Source organism: Ananas comosus, unplaced genomic scaffold, assembly GCF_001540865.1.
Source record: "Ananas comosus cultivar F153 unplaced genomic scaffold, ASM154086v1, whole genome shotgun sequence".
NCBI lineage: Eukaryota > Viridiplantae > Streptophyta > Magnoliopsida > Poales > Bromeliaceae > Ananas > Ananas comosus.
Genome location: NW_017893436.1, coordinates 21,408 through 40,422, shown reverse-complemented (window position 1 = coordinate 40,422; position 19,015 = coordinate 21,408). Strand labels below are relative to the sequence as shown.

The following is a 19,015-nucleotide window of genomic DNA, read 5'->3' as shown; positions in this document are numbered from 1 at the left end:
TCTCTCTTTCACTGCATTTGCATTTTAGGATGATGTTTTAGTTTCAGTTCTGCTTGTTTTTTGTTTTAGGCCTGTAACTATGACTTGATTACGCTTATGCTTTTCTAGTATGTTTTCTCTCTTTATTTGCTTTCTTTTGGCAATTTTTGACAAAAAGGGGGAGAGCGTAGATAAAGGGGGAGAGCATGGATGAACAGGCAATGAACTAAGCAGAGGATGATGAGTTCAAGAACAAAGGGGGAGATGTGATCGAGATGTGAAGAACAAAGGGGGAGAAGGTATAAGAATTTAGTGCTAATTATTTTTTGAATGAATTGGTTTGCAGGAAATCAAGACTTCAAGACTCCTAGTTGCGTCTAAGTCATAGAGTCTGTTTTAGGAGTTTTGATGTAATTTTGAGTTTCAAATTGTATTTGGATTACACGCGAGGGGTTCGATGTTTTGGTGATGACATTGAACTTCGTTTTTTCTTTAAATTGTAATTTGTGAGTTTGTGTGTGTTTTGTCACGAAATTGCCAAAGGGGGAGATTGTTAGGTCCTATGTGTTGGCAAGTTTCGTGGGTCGAGTCGGAGTCTTGAAGAAGTTCGGAGCGGAGTATTGAAGATCGAAGAATCCAAGACTTCGAAGAATCGGAAAGGACGCAAAACACGCAAAACTTGAATCACGATGCGTAGGTAAGTTTTAAATCTTGTTTATGGTGATTCATACTTATTTATAGATCTTAGAATCATATTTTCAAGTTGTAATTGATTAGAAAGTTTCTAAGAGTTTGTAAAACCCGAAACAATGCATTTTCAGCGAAAATTGCATTGCTGTACCGGTACAAGGGTTTTCTGTCCAGGGTACAGCCATCAACGTTGCGCAGAAAGTTTGATGGTTGTTCCGGTACAAGCTTCATGCTGTACCGGTACAAGCCCTGTTCCGGAACAAGCTGAAGCTATCCAGGGTACAGGAGCTTCGCAGAAAAATCTTCCGTCATGGTGTACCCTGGACAGCTTTCCTTGTTCCGGTACAAGGTGCTGATTTTGGAAAGAAACTTTCTAATCCTACTCTGTTTTGATTCTAAAGTCTATAAATAAGCTATAGGGGTTCTCTAACTGATTAAGCATCACGAAAATACATATTTGAGAAACCCTAGAGGCTCGGATTTCATCAAAAACCTATTTTCTACAAAAAGCCTCTTTTAGATCAAATCGAGATATTGAAATTTGATATTAATATGTCGATTTGATCTCCGCTTCGCTTGGAGTTCTATTCCCTGGTTTTCTACGATACTCCAAAGCGAAGGATCACCATATTCATGATATTCTTCATGGTGGCGTCGTGGATTCGGCGTATTTGACGGCGGTTCGTGGATTCGGATCGTGGGCTCGTGGATTCGAGTGGCGTCGTGGATTCGGCGTGATTGAAGCTTCGTGGATTCGAAGTGGAGGCGTTCGTGGATTCGGACGTGAGGGCGTGGACAACCCGGAGGGTAGCGCGAAGATTCATAGGAGGTTAAGAGAGGTTAAGTCCGTGGAGTCGGTAATCACCTTGTAATCTTTTCTCTTAGTGAATTGTTTTTTCGCGTGTTGGTCCCGTGGGTTTTTCTCCAAGTTGGAGTTTTCCCACGTAAATCTCGGTATGCTTTTTATTTTCCGCATTTATTTTTATTGCATCGAGATTTGTGATTTTTGGCCGTTACACCTATTCACCCCCCCTCTAGGTGATAGATACAATCTAGATAGATCCTTGGGCTCCTCAAAACTTTCAGGGGGGGTGTCATCCCGAAGCAACCGAACTCTCTATTATGTCTTAGAAATACATGATTTTCATCTCTTGCATGTTGCATTGTACGATTGCATGGTAGTACCTTTTCCTTATGCTTCTAAATTTTAACCTAGTGTGCATGGAATACTTGGTGAAATGGATAGACAAGGATTGGGTGGGAACATGGATCCTATAGTGCTAAAGGAAAGAGATGAACTCGATGGTTATTTAGTGATATAGAGAGTGGCATCTAAATGTTTAAAGAACAGAACGAGTGGCATTATGTAGTGTATTTGACACTAGAGGTTCATGAACTTAGGGATAGGTGGATTCCCTAGTAAATGACTTGTGAACAATGAACTTAGTATAGCTAAGTAATTATGCATGATTGTCGGAATAGATGAGTTCCGAGAGAATGTTGGCCCTAGTTCGTAGGGTATCCTCAAGTGGAGAGGATAGATCAAGCTCACGGTCTTTTATTCGGGATTGTAAAGCCGTCCATATCCTCATATAGAGAGGATTATCGTCGAGTACTCCGGAGTGTCGGGCGATTAGGACAGAGTGGATGTCCGCAGACAATCCCGGGTTCGGGGACACATGGAGTCTCCTTACCCTATGGGATGGATATGTGAGGCGTAGGCGAACCCAAGGGTTTCGCCACAGATTGGGTAAATGAAAAGTTAAAATTGTCATCGAACATTGCTTGTCGAACATGGATCGAACTTGTTAGCATGATAGTAAACTTTTATTAAATGATGCATGCATTCATTTCACATGATTATGGGCATAGTAGCATAGTTTTCCTATTATGTCTTTACAGCTTTGATATATATCTATCTATTTCGTAGTTACTTGTGCCAACTTGGACCTAGTGGGGAGATCAGCGGAGTCGGCGGCCGACCCCACTGGGAACTATGGAAGATAGTTCTCACCCCACTCTATTTCTAGGGCTAGGTACAGGTTTGCCAGGTGAGGACCACGGCAAGGGCATCGCGCCCGACCAGTGAGGATTATTGGTAGAGTAATAGCTTTCCTTTTGCATTAGCACACCTATGTATTTGAGAGAGATTAATGTAGGTGAGGACTTCGAGAGCTATGTACTTGATGAACATGTATTCATGTCACGCCCCAATCCCCGCCAATTTGATCGGGTTCGGGTCACGTCAACAGACGCCGAACGGACAGAGCCTCCCCTGTCCACCCAAGGCTCTAACAACATGTATGAATAAGCAATCAACAAGAGATTTGCATATATAATACAAGGCTTGCACGAGGACAAGCAACAACGGAAGCGAAAGCTCTAAGCTACATCATACAACATACAAGGTACTTGATTGCATTTGAACCAAATACAAGTAAATTAACTATTACATTCTTTTCCATTCATTCATCATTTCTTTTTACATTTAGCCATCCACCAAATTACATGCTTGTTTACAACTTTACATCTCTAAATCAACAAAATAAAGTTGATATATGTATACCAAAAGGGAAATGGCTACAAAATAGGAAAATCCCGGTGGCCGCTACCTACGGCGCTATACCCTTGCCTCGGTCCTCCGCCGCCCCGCTCGTGCTAGGACCTGTAGGGTTAGTGGTGTGAGAACTAAACGAAGTTCCCAGTGGGCTCGGCATCCGACCTCGCCGACTTACCTATTAGGTCTATCCAGGCATAAGTATTTCAAGGAAGGAAAAGTAACCAGTACTAATGCATCTAATACTTGCCTGCAAAAGAATATCAGTGGATATATGTATTCAACAATATATAGTATGCATCCATGCATGTTCTTTTTCATTACTCTATCTTTCTGTACCCAATCTTACCGGTTAACTTTGTTAACCCCAATAGCTCACCAATCCATCCCCCGTCTACCGGGGGAGGCTTTAAGCACAACCACCCGAGGGATCGTCAACGGGGTTCTTCCACGGTGGTGTCTACACTTCGAAGTACACCACTTGAGGAGGAGCGACCTCCCTCAAGCCTAAGTCCACGTGAGCCTCGATCCAATTCTCAAGTTGAGGATACATAACCACTAGTCACAATGCCACTTTTATGATAGATTTTCTACCTATTTGTTCATGTCACTTTCTAGTCATTTTTGTTAATGCCAATCTTGTCTCTATAGTCAATGTCACCTTTGTTTACTATGGTCAAGTCCAAGTCCCACATTCACACATCTCTCGGGTTCAATCATACATGTCCATTTCGATTCTTCTTCAATCACTATGTTCATCTACATTAGAAGCACAATATTGAAATTCTAACCTCTAGTCACATGTAAGATTACCCTACTATGCATGAATGGTTATATAACAAAATGCTCAACAAAAGTGAAACAAACATAGAAAGGAATCCAACGATTCCGGCGTGTACCCCCCACCTCTAATGATCGTGTGGGTGTAGAATGTGATGACTCCCGAACTTTACGAAAACCGATTCCACGCCCTATAACAAAAATAGTGCCATATTAGGCCTTTTGCACATGAACTATACTCTAACATTTTCGTAACGTTAAACGGAGTTGTCCCACGCATTTAGGGCACCCCCAATTAGGTTTCTACGGGGTCAATTCGTCCCCGAAAAATTCTAGGGCAAAAGCCCCAATTTTCAAGCCCTAACAATGTCATTTTGGCTCAACTCCTAGATTGATCTCAACCCTAAGCAAATACTAGCTTAGAATCACCTAGGAAGCTTTCTAATAAGGTTTCCAAGCCTTTAGAACCATCCCTAGGGCATCTATCCTAGCCCCCAAGTGTTCACCATGAGAGCACCTTAAGCTCTTATGGGTACCATGGTATTCATGGCTCAAAAGAGCCTATAAAGCCTCTAAGGAGCACAAAGCTCCAAATCCCTAAACCAAAATCCAAACCCTAGAGGAAAACCTTACAAAACTTACCTCTAGTCCAAGCCCCACCAAGATCCTCTTGTTGGAGAGCTTCTAGAAACTCCAAAACCTCCAAATATCCCTCCACTATCTTCTTCTCCTTTTTCTCCAAGCTCTAGGGTTAGAAAAAGAGAAAATGAGAGATGAGAGAAATGGTTGTGAGAGTGAAGGGGATGGCCATATAACATGTTGTGACAATTGCACTTAAGCCCCTCCACTTGTTTCATAGTGCACTGCCCAGACTGGGCGTTTTTCACTGTCGGGGACCGGTCTCCCCGACCAGGGACCGGTTCCCGAACGTGGGTTTTCCAGGACTTAGCCAAATTTTCAAGTTTTTTGGCTGGCTGCGCAGCGAGGAACCGGTCTCTCCTTCAGGGACCAGTCTCCCGAGGACCGGTCTCACTGCCAGGGACCGGTTGCCTCAGGATTCCTGGCAGGCTATGCGTACGGGGACCGGTCTCTCCTTCACGGACCGGTCCCCGAGAGCTCAAAATCTGAGACTTAGCCAGATTTTCAGATTTGCTTTCTCGGGTCCCTTTTTGCTTCATTTATGGACTCTAATGCACTTAGGGTCTACTCTAACTCGTTTCATTCTGCATTCCGCCCGTTTCAACGGAACTCGGCACAATTTACGAGGGATGTGGTGTGTTACATTCTCCACCCCTAAAATTTAGTTTCGTCCGCGAAACTACTTATTCGGAATCGAAATCTTTACCTCAATTCAACTCATCGAAGAGATGAGGATGGCGCTCCCGCATCTCGCTCTCCAGTTTCTAAGTTTCTTCCCGGTCATCATGTTCACTCCAATGAACTTTAACATACGGGATTTCCTAGTTCCTTAGTTTCCTCGCTTCCCGATCCACGATATAAGCCGGGAACTCCTCATAAGTCATATCCTCTTGGAGCTCTATCGGTATATACGAGAGGACATGATCTGGGTCATAGACATACTTGCGGAGTTGGGATACATGAAATACATCTTGTACTCCCGCGAGCCTCGGTAGTAACGCTAACTTGTAGGCCACCGCGCCAACTCGTTCCAAAATCTCGAAAGGTCCGATATAGCGGAGACTTAGCTTCCCGCGAACACCGAACCGCTTTACTCCTCGCATCGGCGATACTTTTAGAAATACGCGGTCTCCTACCGCGAACTCAATATCCTTTCGCCGCTTGTCGGCATAACTCTTGTGCCTCGATTGCGCCGTCGCTAATCTTTGTCAGGCAAGGTGAACCTTCTCTTCCGCCTCCCGCACCACATCCGGGCCAAGAACCATCTTCTCGCCCACATCGCTCCAATGTATTCGCGAGTGACATTTTCTGTGACGCCCCGACTTCCCAAGGGGTCACCCATCCTAGGACTACTCCCGTCCTAGCACGCTTAACTCTCTTAACCTCTTGGGCCTTGCCACCACCCAAAATGCTTAAGCCGGGTTAAGAGTTTAGCCCTATTATATCTCATATATAGGACTATTTGGGGTCTCACATTTTCTTCCATACAGGGCCTCGAATGGTGCCATCGCAATACTTTCTTGATAGCTATTATTGTATGCGAATTCCGCCATCGGCAAGTGATCGTGCCATCCGCCCTTATAATCAAGTACACACGCTCGAAGCATGTCCTCAAGTATTTGAATAGTCCTTTCCGATTGACCGTCACTTTGAGGATGGAATGCCATGCTAAAGTCGAGCCGTGTGCCCAATGCATCTCGTAAGCTCTTCCAAAAATGAGACGTGAACCTAGGGTCCCGATCCGATACTATAGATACCGGAACCCCATGAAGTCTCACCACCTCGTCAATATAGACTTGAGCTAACTTGTCTCCCGACCAAGTAGTGTGGATCGGCAGAAAGTGTGCCGATTTTGTCAACCGGTCCACAACTACCCAAATCGCGTCATGTCCACCTTGTGATTTAGGCATACCTGTCACAAAATCCATTGCGATGTTTTTCCATTTCCACACGGGTATAGGTAGACTTTGCAACTTTTCCGCCGGAAATCGACGCTCCGCCTTCACTTGTTGGCACGTGAGGCACTGTGCCACAAACTCTCCTATATCTTTCTTCATGCCCGGCCACCAATAATGCAATTTCAGGTCCCGATACATTTTGGCGCCGCCCGGGTGAATGCTATAGGGAGATATGCGCTTCTTGCATAATCGCCCTCCGAAGATCGTCGTCCTTGGGCACGCACCAACGATCCCGATATCGTAGTGCACCGTCGGTTCCAATGCCAAAATCATCGGCACTATCGCTCTCAACTTTGCCCCGCACCTTTTGGAGAAATTCATCCGATGCTTGTAATCCCTTAAGCTTCTCCAACAAGGTTGGTTGCACAACCAAGGTGGCAAGTGTTGCCGGCACTCCCGGTGCCACAACTTCTAGACCAAACCGCTGCATCTCCTTTTGCAAAGCCGGTTGAGGTGTAATTTTCGTCGCCAAATTCTCCGCCGACTTTCTACTTAGAGCATCGGCCACAACGTTCGCTTTCCCGGGGTGGTAGAGAATCGTGACATCATAATCCTTGAGCAACTCTAACCACCGCCGCTGTCGCAAGTTTAGCTCCTTTTAGGTGAACAAGTATTTGAGACTCTTATGGTCGGTGTAAATCTCACAATGTTCCCCATATAAGTAATGCCTCCAAAGCTTTAGCGTGAAAATAACCACCGCTAGTTCAAGATCATATGTCGGGTAATTCTTTTCGTATGTCTTCAACTGACGCGATGCATAGGCTATGACTCGGCCGTTTTGCATTAAGACACACCCGAGGCCAACGTACGAGGCATCACTATAAATGACGTAACTCTCTCCCAGCATCGGCAAAGCAAGCACTGGAGTATATGTTAGTCTATTCTTTAGCTCCTCAAAGCTCCGCTCACACTCGGGGCTCCAAACATACTTCATCCCTTTGTGCGTGAGGCGCGTTAGTGGAGTTGTTATCCTGCCAAACCCCTCCACGAACCGCCGGTAGTAGCCCGCAAGTCCAAGGAAGCTACGAACTTCCGCTGCACTTGTTGGGCGAGGCCAATCTTTAATCGCCTCAACTTTCTTTGGGTCCACCGAAATGCCATCTACGGATACAACGTGGCCCAAGAAAGTAACCTCCGAAAGCCAAAACTCACATTTCTTCAATTTTGCATAAAGCTTTTCCTTCCGGAGTATCTCCAACACGAGCCTTAAATGCTCCTCATGTTCTTCTTCGGTCCGAGAATATACCAATACGTCGTCAATGAAAACCACGACGCACCGGTCCAATAGCGGACGGAAGACTCTATTCATCAAGTCCATGAATGCTGCTGGGGCATTAGTAAGCCCAAACGGCATCACCGTGAATTCGTAATGGCCATACCGCGTACGGTACGCCGTTTTGTGCACATCCTTGGGTCGTATCTTCAATTGATGATACCCCGACTAGAGATCAATTTTAGAATATACCCTTGACCCTTGTAACTGATCGAATAGATCGTCAATTCTCGGCAGTGGGTACTTGTTCTTGATCGTCACTCTATTCAACTCGCGATAGTCAACGCAGAGTCGGAGTGTGCCGTCCTTCTTCTTTACAAATAGCACCGGAGCTCCCCACGGAGACACGCTCGGCCGTACGAAGCCTTTATCGAGCAAGTCTTGCAACTGGGCTTTTAACTCTTTTAACTCCACCGGTGCCATTCTATACGGAGCCTTCGAAATTGGCGCCGCCCCGGGAATCAAGTCAATGACGAACCCGACTTCCCGATCCGGTGGCAATCCCGGTAACTCCGCCGAAAATACATCCGGGTACTCGCACACCACCCGAATATTTTCCAATTCCGCGTATTCCCTTTGAGGGTCTACGATGGTCGCCAAGTAGGCCTTGCAACCACCCTTGATCAGTTTCTTCGCCCTCACTGACGATATGGTCGCCGCGAAACGCGCACCATTACACGCCTTGTAGACCATCTCCTCTTGGTTAAGCTCACGAAAAGTGATAACCTTCCTTTCGCAATCGATAACCGCGTAATACTTGGAGAGCCAATTGGTGCCCAAGAGTACGTCAAATCTCCACAATTGCTTCAACACTAACAAGTCGATCGGCATGATCCAATCGCCTATCTGTACTGGACAGTCTAAACATTCATCATGCACATGAAACGTAAGTCCAGGTGCTGTCACCGTCCAATAATCCTCATAATGCATAACCTCTATGTCATGAGCTAGTGCAAATGATGCTGTTATGAATGATTGAGATGCACCTGTATCAAATATGGCTCTAGCCCTAGTGCCTCTGATAAGAATAATACCTGCCACGACGTCGTTGGGAACAATAATTGGTGGCTCCTCCACCTAAGTGGCAAATACCCGCCCACTAGGTGCTCGAGAGGCCTCCGGCTAACGAGGCGCCGACGATCGTCCAGCAGATATGGCGGGTGGCAGCCCCGCCTGCTGCCGTGGGGTGTACTGGACTGAAGCTGATGACAGAGCCGGGGATGCACCGCCCGAGCACTCCCAACTCATGTGTCCAGCAGAGCCGTACCGATAACATCTCCCCCCGCGCTGGGAACAATCCGTGGGCCTATGGTTCCCGCCGCAAATAACACACGGGAAGAAAGTCGCCTGGCTCCTGCCTCCCCGCCCCTGTGATCACTGAGGTCGCGGGGGTCGCTTTGAGCTTGATTGGCCCGCCGAACCAACAGCCGGTCGCTTCTTGGACTTATCTTTCTCCCTGTCCCTCTCAAAAGTCTCGCGCTCATCACGCGCAATGGCATTCCCGCGCTCCACCCAGAGCGCGCGGTCAAGAACCTCCTCGTAGGTCTTCAAACGGAAGGCATGTATGACCTTGAAAATCTCGGGTCGCAACCCGCGCTCAAACACCTCCGCTCGGTCCCTATCACCGTGAACCAAGCCGGCACGCAGTTAATCATGTGCGTGAATTCCCTCTCGTACTCCCGCACCGATCGGCTTCCCTACCTTAGCTTCCGAAAATCCTCCTTGATTTTCCTTTTGTCGCTCTCGGGGAAATACTCCATAAGCAGCATCTCCCGAAACGCCTGGCAAGTAAGAAAAGCGTGCCCTAACGAGCGATTTTTCTTTGCCTGATTCCACCACAAGCGGGCCGGCCCATCGAAACAATGTGCCGCAAGGTGAACTTTATCCTTCTCGAGGGTATAGATATCCTCGAACAACGCCTCCATCGCGGCTAGCCAACTCTCCGTCACCCACGGATCCTTCACATCACCATTGAAGGTTGGAGGGTTGAATCGCTTGAATGCCGTCAGCGCCGCCAACGTGCGCTCCTGCTCGGCCTCAAGTACATCGGGAATAGGAGTCGATGAACCCGATGCCGTCGAAGGAACCATCGTCACTGGCGCTGCCGCCACCGCAGGAGGTGGTGCTACAGGAGCAGCCAGTGGGGGTGGATCCCTCGGCACCGAGGCCGCCGCCGCCGCCTATTGCACCATCATCACGTGGAGCTGCCCAATCTGCTCCCCTTGAAGCCGCATAGCCCCGGCCAAAGCCGCTACCTGGGCTCGCAACTCGCGCACTTCGTCCGACCCTGACTGCCCGGGCTCCTCCCGAGGCTCCGCCGGTGTAGACCTCGTAACTCTCCTCGGCGGTGCCATCGCGTCCTGAAACGCAATGCACACACATTAGCACTCGAGACACGTGACTCTTACACGTTCCAAATAACTACCCAATTAAGCGAAAGCAACAAGCATAATCGTTTCCATTCTTGGTGTCATGTGGTCGGCCGCCCCACAAGGTCCCTTAAGTAGACAACAATTAAGCCTCCTAGTCCATCTCTACTTCCTTCTAGAGAAGTGTTACCGTTGACCGAATCATTCGCTTTTGCATAAACCAAGTCCACGTTAAACGTTTTCCTAAGTCCCTATGGTCTTCAAACCTCTGGTTCCTAGGTCATTCCTAGACTTTTGCTTTCAACTTCGCTCTGATACCATTATATCTGTCACGCCCCAATCCCCGCCAATTTGGTCGGGTTCGGGTCACGTCAACAGACGCCGAACGGACAGAGCCTCCCCTGTTCGCCCAAGGCTCTAACAATATGTATGAATAAGCAATCAACAAGAGATTTGCATATATAATACAAGGTTTGCACGAGGACAAGCAACAACGGAAGCGAAAGCTCTAAGCTACATCATACAACATACAAGGTACTTGATTGCATTTGAACCAAATACAAGTAAATTAACTATTACATTCTTTTCCATTCATTCATCATTTCTTTTTACATTTAGCCATCCACCAAATTACATGATTGTTTACAACTTTACATCTCTAAATCAACAAAATAAAGTTGATACTTGTATACCAAAAGGGAAATGGCTACAAAATAGGAAAATCCCGGTGGCCGCTACCTACGGCGCTATACCCTTGCCTCGGTCCTCCGCCGCCCCGCTCGTGCTAGGACCTGTAGGATTAGTTGTGTGAGAACTAAACGAAGTTCCCAGTGGGCTCGACATCCGACCTCGCCGACTTACCCACTAGGTCTATCCAGGCATAAGTATTTCAAGGAAGGAAAAGTAACCAGTACTAATGCATCTAATACTATGCCTACAAAAGAATATCAGTGGATATATGTATTCAACAATATATAATATGCATCCATGCATGTTCTTTTTCATTACTCTATCTTTCTGTACCCAATCTTACCGGTTAACTTTGTTAACCCCAATAGCTCACCAATCCATCCCCCGTCTACCGAGGGAGGCTTTAAGCACAACCACCCGAGGGATCGTCGACGGGGTTCTTCCCCGTTGGTGTCTACACTTCGAAGTACACCACTTGAGGAGGAGCGACCTCCCTCAAGCCTAAGTCCACGTGAGCCTCGATCCAATCCTCAAGTTGAGGATACATAGCCACTAGTCACAATGCCACTTTTATGATAGGTTTTCTACCTATTTGTTCATGTCACTTTCTAGTCATTTTTGTCAATGCCAATCTTGTCTCTATAGTCAATGTCACCTTTGTTTACTATGGTCAAGTCCAAGTCCCACATTCACACATCTCTCGGGTTCAATCATACATGTCCATTTCGGTTCTTCTTCAATCACTATGTTCATCTACATTAGAAGCACAATATTGAAATTCTAACCTCTAGTCACATGTAAGATTACCCTACTATGCGTGAATGGCTATATAACAAAATGCTCAAGAAAAGTGAAACAGACATAGAAGGGAATCCAACGATTCCGACGTGCACCCCCCACCTCTAATGATCGTGTGGGTGTAGAATGTGACGACTCCCGAACTTTACGAAAGTCGATTCCGCGCCCTATAACCAAAATAGTGCCATATTAGGCCTTTTGTACATGAACTATACTCTAATATTTTTGTAACGTTAAATGGAGTTGTCCCACGCATTTAGGGCACCTCCAATTAGGTTTCTACGGGGTCAATTCGTCCCCAAAAAATCCTAGGGCAAAAGCCCCAATTTTCAAGCCCTAACAATGTCATTTTGGCTCAACTCCTAGATTGATCTCAACCCTAAGCAAATACTAGCTTAGAATCACCTAGGAAGCTTTCTAATAAGGTTTCCAAGCCTTTAGAACCATCCCTATGGCATCTATCCTAGCCCCCAAGTGTTCACCATGAGAGCACCTTGAGCTCTCATGGGTACCATGGTATTCATGGCTCAAAAGAGCCTCTAAAGCCTCTAAGGAGCACAAAGCTCCAAATCCCTAAACCAAAATTCAAACCCTAGAGGAAAACCTTACAAAACTTACCTCTAGTCCAAGCCCCACCAAGATCCTCTTGTTGGAGAGCTTCTAGAACCTCCAAAACCTCCAAATATCCCTCCACTAGCTTCTTCTCCTTCTTCTCCAAGCTCTAGGGTTAGTTTTCTAGAGAGAGAAAGAGAGAAAATGAGAGAGAGGAGAGCAATGGCTGTAGGAGTGAAGGGGATGGCCATATAACATGTTGTGACAATTGCACTTAAGCCCCTCCACTGGTTTCATAGTGCACTGCCCAGACTGGGCGTTTTTCGCTGTCGGGGACTGGTCTCCCCGACCAGGGACCGGTTCCCGAACGTAGGTTTTCCAGGACTTAGCCAAATTTTCGAGTTTTTGGCTTGCTGCACAGCGAGAGACCGGTCTCTCCTTCAGGGACCGGTCTCCCGAGCACCGGTCTCACTGCCAGGGACCGGTTGCCTCAGGATTCCTGGCAGGCTACGCGTACGGGGACCGGTCTCTCCTTCAGGGACTGGTCCCCGAGAGCTCAAAATCTGGAACTTAGCCAGATTTTCAGATTTGCTCTCTCGGGTCCCTTTTTGCTTTATTTATGGACTCTAATGCACTTAGAGTCCACTCTAACTCGTTCCACTCCGCGTTCCGCCCATTTCGACGAAACTAGGCACAATTTACGAGGAATGTGGTATGTTACAATTTATTTTGGAGAAAAATGTAAATGTAAAAGAATGTGATGTAATTGGATGCAATTAATGTAATAGTTAGTAAAAACTCTTTTTATTTCACTTGTGTATCATGTGGATTACTTGCTCTTTGTTGTTGACACTGTTTGTGCCCCGTTGATTGTGTACTTATAGAATTTAAAATCCTGGGTAAATTCTTGTACTCGATCTGTTGTTGAGCCTTGGGCGGACAAGGGAGGTGTTGTCCGTTCGGCGTCCGTTCGCCGTGCCCGAACCGGCCAAATCGGTCGGAGTTTCTGGGCGGGGGCGTGACAGCAGACCTCAAGCTTGTGCCCTGTTGGTCCACACTGTAGACCTCAAGCCTGTGCCACTGCTACTCAGCCTGCATATAACCCAAGGTAGCCTATGGGCTCACGGGTTGGCACCTCCAACCACTTTTTCAGAAAAGAACACCCTCTTGTGGTGGATTAGGCCGCTGGTGTTCGTGAAATACGAACGAGTAAGGGCGACCGATGCTGATATGCTCAATAGCCAACCATCGGCAACTAGCCGACAATCCTACCCCTAAGGGTATACCGACCGTATAGGTCATCGAGTAGCCCAACCGACCAAATAGGTCACGATAACAATGGAGTCACTACAACAAAACTAAGCTATAGCGACACTTTTAAGTGTCATTAAAATCTAAAAAAAGTGTTGCTGGTAAAAATACCGACACTAAAAATAGTGTCGCTATATATACAGTCCCTAGGGTATATAGCGACACATAATAAAGTGTCGGTATATCCCAAATAAGTGCTGCAGTTTAGTGACACTTTTTTTCTTTTAGTGACACACATAAGTGTCCCTAATTTTTAAAAAAAGTAATATTTTTTTTATATAGTGACACTTTATAAGTGTCCCATTGTCATTCAATATATAATATTTTATTTAAACATCTAATCTAGTATTAAACTTTAATTAAACTAATCTCATGTACATTAAATCGATGAGACTAAAAAAAAAAAGCAATCAACAAAGTTCCTTAAATTCTCGTTAAAATGATAAAACTAAAATCAAATATCCATACGTCACAACAACAATATCCACTCATATGTTGTAGTAATTATAACAAATTAAACTCTCTAACTGAAAAAAATACAAAAAAATAAAAATTGTTTGATAAGAAAAATCAAAAAGTGCATAAACGAATTCTGATCAGCCCCACGACTATATACTTGAACCTGCACATTGAAAAACATTTGAATTAATTCAAATTTGTGCAACATCCTTGATTTGCCAAAGCATTAAAAAAAAAAAGGAGACTCTTGTTGAAATTCTATCACATGCATCTATTAGCAAAGTGTACACAATTGTTGCAGAATTTGAACTATAACGGAGCTTCGAAATAGACTTGTCATTATTTGTCGGCACCTCCCCAATATTTTTTCTTTCCCTTTTGATTTGTGTTATTTCTACCGAATTGGTTGGGGGTTAAGTTAAACTTAACTATCAGTTAACTACGTAATACTAATTGTCAACAAACCCCACAATTTTGACAAACAGAACTTATAAAGCCACTCAAATTAATCAAATCACCATTAAACCTAACAAACTCGCCACAATTCAACACGCAAAGGAAACAAATTAATCAAAACAAATGAAAGTTGCGGAGGATGTGCGTACATTCAGGATAATTACGGATATATAAGGGGATAGCACATTTCTATGGATTTCGTGTGATAATATTTATGTAATATTCTAGAATAACCTAGTTGAGACCAGAATAAATTATAAGTTCTGACGAACGTCTTATATATTCTTTAGCTATAAGAGATAAATCCAATATCTATATATCATATATATATATAGAGAGAGAGAGAGAGAAGAAGAGAGAGAGAAAGAGAGAGAGAGAGAGTTGGGCTAGAATACTATTGATAGCAAAACGTCATTTTTGCTATCAGTTTTTAGCCTTTGGATCAACCTTTCATCATTTCTAATCATTGGATTAAATACTATAAACACAGTGGGGACCAATCAACCTAGGGGACCACTCAACTTAACTGACTAATATCATCCTAACCTTACGATTTTTTAATCCAAGGTTAAAAACTTGATAGCAAAAAGAGCGTTTTGCTATCAATAGTATTCCATCCTAATTCTATATATATATATATATCAGGACTGCTGTGCTCTCAGAGTACGGAGGCCTCCGTGCTCCTGGACCGTTTTCGATGATGAATATTTCAATTCGATTGGATTCTTCAGAAATCCGACGATCGGCTCCGTTAGACTTGATCTAGCGTATTTGAGTTTCTAGAAAATAATTTAAAAATTATTGATTTTTGAATCCTTTTGATTGCTAGGTAAATAATATTAAAAAAATCGTAAAATTTATTTTCTAGATACTTCAAAATATGTTAGATCAAGTCTAACGAGCCCGATCGTCAATATCGAAAACCCATCATCAAACAGCTTAGGACACACGAGCCTCCGTGCTTCTAATAGCACACAAGACCTATCTCTCTCTCTCTATATTATATATACTGAGAGAGAGAGAGGAGAGTCCGGCTAACATATCTCTTATGTATAGAGCCTTTTGTACTCATAAATTTTTACCGTTTGATCTACCCTTTAATCATTTGTCACCCGTTAGATTATACTATTAACCAACCCCACTCAACCCTAATGGGGGCCACTATCAACCTAACCGTAAACCACTCTATCCCAACCGCACATTTTTCATCTGAACGGCCAAAAATTATGAGTACAAAGGACTCTATACTCATATGATATAGTAGCCCAGCCTATATATATATATAATATATATATATATATATATATATTATAAATATATATATAATATATAATATAGTTTTTTACACTGCTGTTTTTTTTAGAACTACTAGATAACTAATATATACTCAAAATTTATAATTTTAATTCATAACTTTTCAATAAAACCTTCCAAATGAAGCAATCAATTTACAGGATAAATTTTTAATTTTAATATATATCATCTGCCGAATCTCGTCGAGTATGATGTATGGTGTATTAGGTGCATGCAATTTCATTTTTTCTTTTTTTCTCCGGTGATTGACTCTCTGCCGTTCATGTTGTGCCTCATGACACACTAAAGAACTTTTCATGTAGGCCACCATTATAATATTTGTTTAACTATAACTTCTTATCTTTTAAGTCTTAGCAAAATAAGGACCAAAAATGAACATTTTAAAAGTTGAGGGGGGCCATGGCCCCCCTCAGCCTACATGTGGCTTCGTCCCTGAAAAGTTCTACTATACTTTGCAACAGAAACAAACTTAACAAGTGAAAATAACTGATCATCTGATTGAATGTATAAGGCCGTCACGTATCACCTTAATAGAAGCCATCTTGGTCCGTAAACTCTCTTCTATTTGATCTCTAGCCATGTGGAAAGGTAGATCAAAGACATCCTGCAAATAAGCCCTTATGTGAAACGAGTATAAAACTTTGGATGGAGATTAGACCAAGGATAAAAGAAGAGCTACATAAATGTAAAAAATAATCTTTTTACATAGATATTCCTCAAGAATTGCCATCCACGCCCTTCAAAATTTTTATTTTTAACACTATAGCTTCTGTTTAAAACAACACCCCTTTAAAAAGGAACATAAATTCAACTTCTTTCCATGAATTCTCACTTACCGTCAGAGTATATTAACTAGTTTTGAGGAATATATATATGATAATTCAGATTTTATAATGGAATGTATTTAAATATATGATTTTGCAAGGATATTTTAGTCATACCTCACTCCCCCCTCCTTCGACAAAAAATAACAAAACAAAACAAAAAACAACAGCAAAAAACACTAATCCTGCCCAAACCAGCCGCACTCCTCCCTACACCATCCTTTGCATGCATGCTTAAAAAACACCCATACGTGCAACATATCAAAATTAAGGTTGTTGCCATACCGTCCCGCTACCTAGTGGGGATTGAGGAGACCCAGCATCTTGCTTTTCATTGCCGACATGTATGTAGCATCCAATGAGAGTTTCTTCATAATTTACACTTAAAACTGCACATTGAACATACTTTAAAATGCTATATTCAAGTAGAGAACAGTTACTACATTCTTTCTATTATATGAATAATGGTATGAAGGAATCACAACATCAGAGTACTGTTACAAGTTGATGGTCTATGATCAAGTCGTCGTGACAAATCTGAAAATTACGACTAGTACAATGTTAGCAAGCACGAAATAGATACGAAAGTTCCAAAAGCTAGATGATGCCATGTTACAAAAGACTCTGAAAAACACAAAGACAATTAGAGCAAAGAGGAAGAAATAGAAGCAAGTTCAGAGTAGTGGGTTGACAACACTCATCACAGAATGTTGTGAAACATTCTCTTGAATTATATGCTAGTTTCTACATAATAACTAGAAAGGTAGCAAACTTTTGCAAATAACAAATTCCAGTTTTCATTGGTAACTCATCATCGAAAAATACACCAAATCGATCATATAGAGCTCATCTGCAAAAAGATATGTAAACCATTCACATCCAATATGACCACCACGGGACACGGGAAACAAGCAATAAAAGAAAACAACATCATGAAATCAAATAATTAGTACTCAGATGCCTAAATACAGTTGGAGCACAGTAAGTTAAGATCTCTCTGTAGCATCATAACAAAAAGACTTCGGAAATGCATCACCTACAAGCACCTTACAATCTTGGCAGGCGATGATCATCTGATAATTAGTTCAAGCAACGAAGGGGCATGGTGTTATAGCAATACCATTCTAAGTTGTAACTTGAGCTCCACATTAAATCATAAAACTTAGTGCAAACTGTAAAAAAAAAAAAAAAGAAAAAAAAGAAAAAGGAAAGAACTCCTTAGATTTTAAATTATAAAAAAAATTAGATATTGTTTAAATCTACAAAGTGATACAGCTGCCAAACTCCCTGTGACCATTGCCCCAACAAGCTGTGTTTATGAGTCAGAAACTGTCATTAAATAATAAATGTGAACATGGATCACAAAGCGCGCGTGCAGAGAGAGAGAGAGAGAGAGAGAGAGAGAGAGAGAGAGAGATGATTGGCTTACACTGTACAAATCAGCATTTTGCTGAAATCGTGTCAATCTATCTTTTCCGACTAACCTGTCATGCAAAAGAGATATAATCGCATAATATGTTAACATTAATATTCAATACCAGATAAAAGAATGAAAAATAAGGCCAGGCCCTCACCTTTTCTTCACAATTGGTACTATGATCATGAAGGTCCCCAATATTTGTCCATGGACTTCTTTTTGTGTTCAGGATCTAAGCTGCAGTCCCAAGCATGAATTGGTAAAGTATATCTAATTGTAGATTTCAATTTTAAGGATTACCTGATAATGATACAAGAAACAACATTCTGTTTCGTAGTCCAACATTCAAGGATTCAATGCATCAAATATATCCTTAAAACGTCCTCTCAAAAGGTGCATAGTAATTTAAATTACACAAACATTTTTTATTAACTAAATGAAGAAATAAATATACCTGTTTCGCAGTCCAAGAAGTGCACAGTGAACGGCACGAGCAGAAGCAGAGACGGGAGCTATCGCAGCAGCAGGAGCTGCTCGGAAAGCAGAAGTTAGAGCCGACCTCGCACCTGCTCCATGCTGGTAGACCTTCAGAGGAGTACCAAAAAGAGCCGAGGCACTCCTACCAAGGCCATCGCTTAAACTCTCATAAGCCTGCTATTAAACAAGTGTGAGTTCGGTTAGCAACAGCTGTTTCCAAAGTGTGAGTTCGGTTAGCAACACCGTTCTCTAATAATTTAAGCTATAGGAGAAAAATGATTATTTTACATAATTTAATATGATATCTGAGCATGAGGTTTTGAGTTCAAGTCCCGTCAGGCTCCTAGCTTCATTTAAGTTTCTCCCATTTAATTCAAATCCATATCTTGAGCCCATCAAAAAGTCTAGAGCCTAGATGTGATTGGGAGTGTTGAATATAAATATTAAAAACGCCATTTTCTAGTATGGAGAA

General features: G+C 43.2%; 1 long non-coding RNA gene across 5 annotated transcripts; it reads right to left on the bottom strand.

Annotated features, from left to right (window-relative positions):
* Positions 1–13,990: 13,990 nt before the first annotated feature.
* LOC109706060 lies at positions 13,991–18,749 on the bottom strand. Of its 5 annotated transcripts, none has more exons than XR_002215037.1 (7): positions 18,521–18,749; positions 18,224–18,303; positions 18,079–18,133; positions 17,135–17,821; positions 16,935–17,038; positions 16,352–16,429; positions 13,991–14,218 (listed from the first exon to the last, which is right to left on the bottom strand). It is a non-coding gene; the product is annotated as an uncharacterized LOC109706060 (long non-coding RNA). The 5 variants fall into 5 exon arrangements; XR_002215040.1 differs by having other exon boundaries at positions 17,686–17,821; positions 18,521–18,747; XR_002215039.1 differs by having other exon boundaries at positions 17,696–17,821; positions 18,521–18,746.
* Between the last annotated feature and the right edge of the window lie 266 nt (positions 18,750–19,015).